The sequence below is a fragment of the Nothoprocta perdicaria genome, unplaced genomic scaffold (genome assembly GCF_003342845.1).
Source record: "Nothoprocta perdicaria isolate Ctin4 unplaced genomic scaffold, notPer1 scaffold_83, whole genome shotgun sequence".
In the NCBI taxonomy this organism is placed as follows: Eukaryota; Metazoa; Chordata; class Aves; order Tinamiformes; family Tinamidae; genus Nothoprocta; species Nothoprocta perdicaria.
In genome coordinates, this window is record NW_020456121.1 from 2,818,482 (window position 1) to 2,828,296 (window position 9,815).

The following is a 9,815-nucleotide window of genomic DNA, read 5'->3' on the forward strand; positions in this document are numbered from 1 at the left end:
GATTATAAGCAGCCAGAGAGCAGGGTTTTATTCAGGATTCCACAGCTGATGAAGCTTTTTTATATGCTGGCTGTAATATGTTGCAAACACTGATTGATTCATTATTTTTGACCTACTGGAAYGCTAATCACTGTTTTAATGGTGTTGGTCTTTTTCCTTTGAGCCATTGATGCCAGCTTCCTTACAGCACATGCCTTGGTGCCTTAGGGTCTTGCTTTCCATCTGAGACCAGGTTTTGCCCCTGCTCATGTTGAGGAGACAAGGCGGGCAATTGTGTGCACGTTCTGCCTATGGAGATGGTATTTGCCAGCCCTCCCATGGTTGTGTAAGTATAAAAACTGCCCTGTATCTCCATTTACCACCACTTTTTACCATTGCTATGAAACCTGTGCAAGAGTCAGAATCGAAAGTAAAAATGCTGTATCTTCTACAAGTAKGGTTTTGGTCTGTTTCATAGTCTAACGGACAGCTTTAGGCACTAGGATTTGGAGAACTGCACTATTACCATACCCAGCTATTTCACCCAAGGCTTCTGCCAAGCAGTGATAGCTGCGCACAGCCCTCCCTTTGGTTCCCAGGTTTGGAAAGTTTCAGCTAATCAGAAAAAGGCACGCATATGTAAAATATCCATTATCTCAAACTAGGTCATTCTTGGATGCCGTAACGCTCGGACGTCAGCTGTTGGTGTGTGAGGTTGAGAAGTGCCTCGGTGATGCCTTGGAGAAGTTGTGTTCTGACACGAGCGTTGTGGTGGTCTGTGGTAGGAGCTCCCTGCCTCAAGGGTTGCCCTGTGGTTTGGGTTGGTATCCATGGGAATGGACTGGGACTGTAAGCCCTGGTCCCTGAGAAACCTCTAGGATATTCAGGCCTTGGCATGGAGGGAAGGAGAGGAGGAGGGGGAGGAAGGGAAGAAAAAAAAAAAAAAAAAGGCAGGAGCTGTTGAATATTTCCTCTCTGTTTAATATCTGAGGGCAGCATTTGTGAACATTAGGAAGAGCTTGCTTTAAAATGATAATAATGCAACTGATATCTAATTATGTTTTAATTCCTCTGAAACTCTTTATTATATAATATTAATAAAAAAGGTTATAAAGTTATCTCCCTGAAATTAAACCCAGAGCATTCTTGTAGCACGATTACTTTGAAGATGGTCATTTTTGGTCATTCTCACTTTATGCTTYGTGGGGCCTTGGCAGCCTAACGGGTATATTCTGCAATTCTTTTTGCATAGAGTGCCTTAGGAATTAAGTAGATCTGCATAGATGTTCTCAATTTAATCAGCAAATTGTGCTGGTAAAAGAAATGGACTCTTAAGATATGAATCTTTTAGAATATTTTTCTTGAAGGAGACTTTTCTAAAATTTTTGTACTCATGTTCTACAAACAATAAGGTATTTTGTTTTCATAATTTATGAAAGGAAAATGTCACAAGCTATCACTGATTCTGTGCTCTGCCTTTGCTGACAGCTGTATGATGCTCATTCAGTGCAGCAGATTGGGAGCTGAAAGTTTCATCAATAAATATGACTCTGATGGCTTCATGTCAGCGGTCAAGGTAATGGCCTTTTATTATCGTGAAAACACTTCTACAGAGCACACGTGGTTTTTTCCTTACACTCTTTTGAGGAAACATTTTTCTATTTTTGTTCACAATCTTAGTCGTTATACTTTGTAAATGAGAGAGAATGCTTGAAAGAAGAAAGCATTTTATTATTACTGCACACAGAAGAATGGACTAAAAATGGACTAAGATTCTGTGCTGAGTTGTTTTAYTGTAGACTTTTGATAACTGAACAGGATGTTTCAATATTTGTCTCTTTAAAAAAAATACAGAACAGAATCAATCAAAAAAGAATAGAATACTGAGAAGTATTTGATATTAAAAATTATGTATAATACCTTTTATTCCAAATCCTTTGGACTAGCAGTTTTGTTTAATTGAAAATTCTATTATTGTTAAAATATTGAATTTTTTAATAGAATTTTCCAGTCCGTTCTACTAAAGTATTATTGTAACTCATATGAATAATGCTGTGAATTATGTGTGTTTATTTGGGGAAKAAATGAATATTATATTTCACACTTTAACTGATCATGCTTTTTTCTTTTATTCTATTTGATATATAGGCAACAAATATTTGCTAATATTTAAGTATTTTTGCAATTGTCAACTCCACTGCAGAAATATTTAAATAGCTTGTTAAATATATTAAAAATTAACTACRCTGATTTATTTTGAGTTGGTTAGATGGTACTCAATACTAGACCAATAAATCCTTTACTGTAAGTAAAAATCTAGGAAACAGATCTTTCCATAAAAAAAAAACTTGTTCAATAGCTGTACTACAGCTTTATATTTTTTCAAGATTTTTAATCTTTAATTGTAAGTCCTTCAAATATCACTTAGTTTTAAAGGTCATATCAAAAATAGCATCTAGTTTGTGTGTAGCATTTCCCCTAATATATGTGTTTTACAAGATACAGAAAACCCTAAGTTATGGAGAGTTCCACATTTGGAAAAACTAACAGCTGCAAGGAGGTTAGCATGTTGGTGAAACTTCTGGAAYATACAGTTTTCAGACCTATTGATGTGAAGATCAAAACCTTTATGCATTAAGTTGGTGTTTGCATTTCTGTTACTGCTTTTCAGAGTGGGGTTTTTAGTTTCTATCTATTGTCAAAGCATTTTGTACAATTGCTGTAATAGCAAAAAAAATTAAAACTGAATGATTTTAAGATTTTAAAATTTAAAATCGGCCGTTTCCTCACTTCTAAAATAATACTTTTAAATAAGGGCATCCAATTGGTGCTGAGAAAATAAGAAATCAAATATAGTTTAGATGTTAAGAATATTCCTTAGCAGAGGATTTCCTGCATGGGGAAGCTCTCTCTGCAGAAGACCTCTAAGTCAAGCCAGTCTCAGAAACTAGCTTGTCTCTTAGGGAAAAAGGACAAATATTTAGCCCTGGAGTCAGTGAAGGTACCCCTGGATTGCTACCCACCATATATTATTATTTCAAAAATAGTATCTGAAAATTGTGAGCCAAATCTCCTTAATCAGCGCCCTCGTCAGGACGTGCTCAAGCAGGGAAGGCGGCAGCCTTGGGGTCCTGTGRCCACAACCTGCCTTTGCTTCAGTGTCCAACCCTGCGCCTAGAGCTACAATCAAGGACTTAAAATTCCCATCCCTGCACGCTAGCTGACTTCTGAAAAGTAGATACGAAGCAGATAAAACAACATTTTACCGAAAGTTCATTCATCAAAAAGCTGCATATTTTGAAAAGGGTAAAAGTACTACTAGACCCATCAGGGATAAGTAAAGGCTATATACTATAGATTACTTTAATCCCCTTGCTAGATATAAAAGGGATAATTACATATTTGTGGTTGAAGCCATGTGGTGGAAAAATCAATACAACTTTTTTGTATGACACTTCATTAGTGTGAAAAATTTTAAAAGCTGAAAAGAACTGCCTTGCAATTAAATGCCTCTTCTCCTTCAGATTCAGTAATGGGTTTGTATTATTATCTAGTTTATTTGAAATAGTGGTTGCACTATAGCAGTAATTGGAAAACATTGATTATGCACTTGTATATAGAAAACCTGGCAAATCATTACAGGGCACAGCAACAGTTAGTTAGCCTTACTAATGAAGCACTAATTGCTGTAAGTAGGTTAACATGTTAGTGAAACTACAGGGAGACACAGCTTTGAAATTTTTTTTATCTGTTTGATATTTTTTTTAAATCTCATTTTAAGAAATCTTTTTGCAAACAAACCACAAGATACTCTGTATGCTATATTTGGAATAATTTCAGATTTTTTCTTCAAATATAATGTCTAGTAGATTTAAGTCATGTTTATGCTATTCCTGTCAATATGGTGKCTTTAATGTATGTAAATGGCTAACTGGAGTGAAAGGCTGGTTGGCTCCATTGTCTTCCATGTTCTACTGCAATTGTCACCTATACTATATGCTGCTTCAACAATCTTTTTTTGATATTTTTGTTTAATTAAACTATCCTATAAATGTTTCAAGAAATTGTAGCCAAAATGAACTTAATCATGTATGACCAGTTGGGATGCAGTTGCTTGCAAATGTCTACACATGGTGAAGATTTGAGCCATAAACCTTTCCCCTGCAAAATGCATTAGAATTAGGAATAGTAACAAATAGTTATTTGATTCTATTACGGGCATTGACTGAGGATGTTACATTTTGATTAGTCTGTGTTACCATATTTTAAAGGTTTTTACGTCRGAACTAACTTAAACTTTGATATTTGCTTAAAAGACATTTATATGCTGGAGGTAAGTATTCTTTGAGATATATATGAACAAAATATACATTAGGCTGGACTTAAAAAAAAAAAAAAGTCTGTTTACTGAGCACTTTCTAACATAACATTGAAGTGTTTGGGCTATGGSAAGTTGTCCTTTTTTAAGAACACAAATTAACAGTGAGTTTTCTGTGGAATTTGCATGTTCAGTCCCAGAAGGTATCAAAGCACATCTAAGTTGAAGGACACAGTTTTGTTACCCTTTCCAGATGTTGAAGGCAATGGTTTTGCTAACAAACTTTCTCTGTAGCATAATGCTCCTGGGCCACTTTGGAATGGAATATTTGTGTATCCAAGTGCAGGAGATCTGATGAAGCTCRCAGTATTTCCCACACATGCATTTGTGCTCACCAGTAGCTGAAAACCTGGCCACTAAGCCACATCTAATTTGTGTGGTCTGTTTGCATAGCAGAGGACCTTGATAAGCCACCTGGGTGATGGTGCCTGTGTTAAAGCAGCCCTGGAGGGTCCACCAGTAGGGTGGACCTACTGCAAATGAAGAGCTTCTCTTGGTGCATTTGACTCATCTTTTTCTCAGAAAGAGATTGTTTTTCATGCCAAGTGCAAGCAAAGGAAATACTGAGACCACAGCTAGAAGCAAGCAATTTTGGATGAGTTTTATGAGATTTGGGGGTGTCCAGAGCCACCCTAGCAGCTGGGGTGCATTTTGTGCCACCTTTTGCAGCACTGGGGTCTTCCTTGGCCAACCCCAGGTGCTTCCCTGGAAAAGCCAGCATGGGATTTGGCTGTGTGTGGCAGCTTGCAGGAGCCCCTGCAGCTGCTCCATGTCCCTCCTGCCCTGCGGAGCAGCAGCTCCRTTGCATTTTGGTAACACTTGGCTGCAGAAGTGCAGGGTGGGATTGCCTTGTTTAAATAGGTGTTAAATTCTCTCCCAGATTTGCAGGGATAAAGCCTGACCCCCTAAGAAGTTGTGTAATGACCTTGCCTCACAGAACATCTTGGAACAATTCTTGTATTGAAAAGTAAATGAATAACGACAYATAAAGTTTACCAACCGAGTGCTGGGAAACATGCGTTGTGATTCTTACCACATTMCATTTTTTTGAAAAATAAGCATGTGTGTTTTTTGAAAAGATTTTAAAAGGGAGGAGGGATGTTTTAAAAAGGGGAAACTGCTTCCAGTCAAGAGCTAACCTGAACTAGTCCTGCTTTGACTCAGCTTTCCAAAGAACTTAACAATATTATACCCCTCTGTTCATAATAATGAGCTGTTTTGTGCAAAGCAGCTCATTATTATGAAGGTAGGGGCATGTTTGGACTAGTAAAGCAAGCCATAAAAAAATTGCTGCCCATATCACGTTTTTCCTTTGTCAATAAACGATTTTCCTCTGGGTCAGAAACAATTATTGACCAGAGAAAAATCTCAAGTCCTATTTGCAGTTTTACCCAATGACTCTGAAGGTAGAGGAGTGAAGTTGTGAAACTAAAACTATGTGTGGTGAACATTATCTGCAAGGTCTTTTATGTTAAGGAAATCATGACATCTGCCAATCTTTCAAATTCCAAAGGGTAAAGAATGAGGTCTGTTAGGCTGTCATTGAACATGACAGGCTTAATGTCAAGTTTATAACGGAAAAAGGGCAATCTTATTGTGGTTTATTCAGTTTTATGTTGCTTGTTCAGTAGAAAAGCTCATTTTTTATCTAATTTATAGCATTTGAAATACCAAACAGATTTTTTACATATCTCCTGAGCTCCTAGCTCCTCTTGACTACCCCTTAGTCGTTCCTTTAGGGAGCAGTCTTAAATCCTTCCAATTTAGCATCTATGTGAGACCAGACAATTGTTTTACTTGAGCATATCCTTCAGTTGTTATAGAGCTGTTTCTAACTCCAAACATTTTAGTTTAATTACTGCTTAGAATATTTGCTATATTTTTATCTAAGTTGCCTCTCACTTGAGCCCATTGGGCTGAAGAAAGAATTACTCCCCGTGCTGTTCTGTAGCCCTTCTTGTTCGGATCTGTAATTGGCCCTGTGTTTTTGACTTTTTGCTAATAAGCAGCTTACTTGCTCTCCCACTAGACTCAACCCACCACTTTTGTTTCATGAATTTTACAAAGGATTTTAATAGATGCTTTAGGCTATGCAAAATGTTATATGAAGGAAAGCATTAATGCTCTAGCCTTGACACAAAGGACGTGTGAATGGCTGCTTATCATTACCGTCAGGTATCAAAATTTTCATTAGGAGTTCTGGAGGACAAAAGGGGAAAAAGTGTAGCTATATGAAAGAATATTAACCTATACTGTGTAACCAACCACAATTGCTTAGCATTTTACATTAACTCTCTTCAGACACTGGCTCTCATTATTTTTACACATACATAATAACCGCTTATTATAGCGGCACAGTTCACACTGATATATTGTAGATAAGGTTGTGTCAGCACTTCCATTATAAACCCTATTTTCAGAGGTTTAAAAGGCAGCTGTAAAAATTCRCTCCAGACAGAAGATTGGTTTTCTAGGTTTCTGCCTGAAGCATTTTTTAAAACCAATTAAAAACAATTGGCTGCTTTTTAAGCTATGGAAGTAAACAAAGCAAATTAAAAGCTTTAAAGCACTTTTTGCACTCTTGTAATTCATGAACCTGTATTCAAAAAAAAAAAAAAAGAGGGGGGAGAGAAATTTAGGGAGCAATCTGTTAATGTGTTATGCTTAATGGAAGGTTTCTGAAAGAAAATACATACTGGATATTGCAGTAAAGAGTTATGGTTCAGGACAACTTAAAATTGCTAGCTACTGAGTTCTTTAGATGCTTAAGTGAATTTTGGTGTTTTCTTTAGCTTTACATTTTAAGCTCCAATTTGGTAGTGACCAAATACACRCCTAGTTTTTAAGTGCTCAATCCTGCATAGGCTGAGAAAAATTGCCACAAGTTGAGCTTGTTCTTAGAACTGAGAAACTGAGGTGTAATTTTGCAGGTACRCATAACAGGACACTCGAGCCCTACGACACTGCAGATGTCCCTGAAGCATTTGGGGCTGCTATTGAAGTACTGGTTAGAAAGGAGAAGATCTGGAAATGAGGTGTGAGTGTTTACTCATTTCTCCTTGCAGCTGCTGCACAGCGTGGCACTGGTGCCTCTTGGCTTCTTGGGGCATCTCCACTTCCCCATCTGTGCAATGATGTCACCTTCAGTGACTGCAACTCCAGAGGAAGGACGTGTTGGTGGCTCAAAGGGAGAAGCTCACCACCCGTCTGGGTGAGTGATGATGCTGGTCTGCAGGTAAGTGCCACCATGGTCCTTTTCACCAGTGGTGGGATGGRCATGTTGGAAAAGGACCCTAAATTCCCCCAGCCTCTTTAAGCAAGAGGAGCACTTGCAACCTGTATGGTAAGTGATACCTCCTGCCTGTGCCTTGAAGAAGTTGAGGTGAGGCTGCAGAGCCCTTTCCTGGTATTAATTAACTGTGAGCGATGCCCAGGTGCTGCACGTGGCTGATGGGGAAGCGCTGGTGGGTTTTGCTCTGTGGCTGTACCTGGCAGTGAGAGAACAAGCTAACAGCACGCCCATGCTTGTGGAGGTTACTTGGGAGGTGCCCAAATTAGCTTGATATCCCAGTACTTCAGCCCATCTGTTCTAACAGGGATTTACCCACTGCTGTGAATTGTGCCTTACTATCTGCTGGGTATTATTATGCATTAATTTCTGTAAATGGGTTTAGGTATGACATTTCTGACAGTTGTTCAGCTGAATTGGATTAATAATGCAGTTTTATAACCCTCATTCCACTTAAAAATATATTACAGCACAATATTTTGAGAGAAGCTCTAAATTTAAAGTGAATGTTAAACATATATTGAAATAAAGTTGGCTTCCTGTGGTAGATATCAGCAAAAGGAAGGGGAAAAAGAAAAAGGACAAAAACACCCATGTCAGACCTGGAACCCTTGTCAGTGACATGGAGGCTCTGTTTTTCCTGTGCCCTCAGGGGGTTCTCAGGGAATGCCGGGTTCTGGAAATGGCTGTGAGGTGCCAGTGCTGCTTCTCTTTTCATAGGATCAAAGGGACCAAATCCTGCATTCCCTGTTGTGCACTGCTCAGCTTGTAGTATGGCAGGCTCCCAACGGGAGAGCTCAGGAAAGTGTTGGGAACTTGGAAAGGGACGTACAGGCATTTGAAATAACTGCAGCCTTTGGAAATGAGAATATTTCTGTTACGCTTTTTGTGGCTGACAGTTCACACAGATCTGAAAGACGTGTGACAAAGGGCACAAAGTGGCTGTATTTGTATGCTTAGCTTAGCACTTATTCTTTTGGTATAAGGTGGTAACAGCCCAGAAACAAGTCTGCTTTATAATGAAAATAGCTTGGCAAGGTAGTGAACTCCTGATGCTWTTGACTGGTGCTAGTTCCCCTTGCGGGAGGCTGCCGTGGAGCTGAGCTCCTTGGTAAGGCGAGTGTCACCGCAGGCAGCTTTGCACTGTGCTAGTGCTGGGCCGTGGAGCCACCAGGTCTCCGAGTGACTCAGCTTCTGGTTTCCAGCCCAAAAGCTGCTCCTGGCAGCTGATAAGAAGCTGGCAAGGTGAGATGAGGTGTAGAGCATCCCTAACCCATCCCCACCCYGCAAGGTAGCGGCTGCACAAGCCTGAGATGGGGTAAGAAGGGAAACGCAGAGAGAAATGTGGGAAAAAATAGCAAAGTTCATGCATCGTGATGTAGTTTCTATCTGAAGTAAAAATCGAATTGAGTTTTAAATTTGAGATAGGCTTGTTGATGGAAGAGCTAATAGTCTCTGTAAAGCTCGTTATATTAAAACCACCTATTGCTGTTTAAATTTTCACTGTATGGGGGAAAAAAGCTACTTCCTTTTCTTCTTATAGAAGTAGTGCAAAGAAACCCAGATGGGTCAGGCAGGTTTCATTTAAACCCATGTTCCTTTTTGTTATATTTCCTGAAAAAATTGTTTGGCATGAGCTTCTTCAGCATTTAATTAAAGATATGATATATTCTGTAAACTTTATAGGATAATACATCCAAGTGTAYAGAAATGTTGAAAAAACCTAGGGAATGGGTCTGCCTGCAGCAGCAAGCAGAGAAAGAGTACATGGCAGCACCATGGTCTTGAATACATGGATGGGTGGCTGCTGAAAACACCACTAAGGCAGCGAGATGGCGAGTCCCTGATTCCTATATATAAGAAGCCATTAATTACCTATGACAAGTTGAGTTTTAATGTAATACCTGCACTTAGTACTAAATAGAATGATATTTATTAATGCAGTTACTGTTCCTTTCATGGCGAATTATTGGTKATTTTGTAGTATTTAGTGTGGATGAAGAACTGCAATATTTTGCCCTCAGTTGGTAGTATTTCCTGAAGAAGGTGACAGAGATAAAAATACTGCAGCCAGTTGCATGACAAAGTCCAATTATTTTGAAGCAATTAATATATTTAGTATTATTAAAGATGTATAATTGTGGTTTTTTGGAACACAAATTTAAATTT

At 38.7% G+C, this 9,815-nt stretch overlaps 1 long non-coding RNA gene across 1 annotated transcript; it reads left to right on the top strand.

The window, feature by feature from the left end:
• Positions 1-278: 278 nt before the first annotated feature.
• LOC112958283 lies at positions 279-7,529 on the top strand. The gene is made up of 4 exons (XR_003251396.1): positions 279-325; positions 645-760; positions 1,468-1,555; positions 7,423-7,529. It is a non-coding gene; the product is annotated as an uncharacterized LOC112958283 (long non-coding RNA).
• Positions 7,530-9,815: the final 2,286 nt, after the last annotated feature.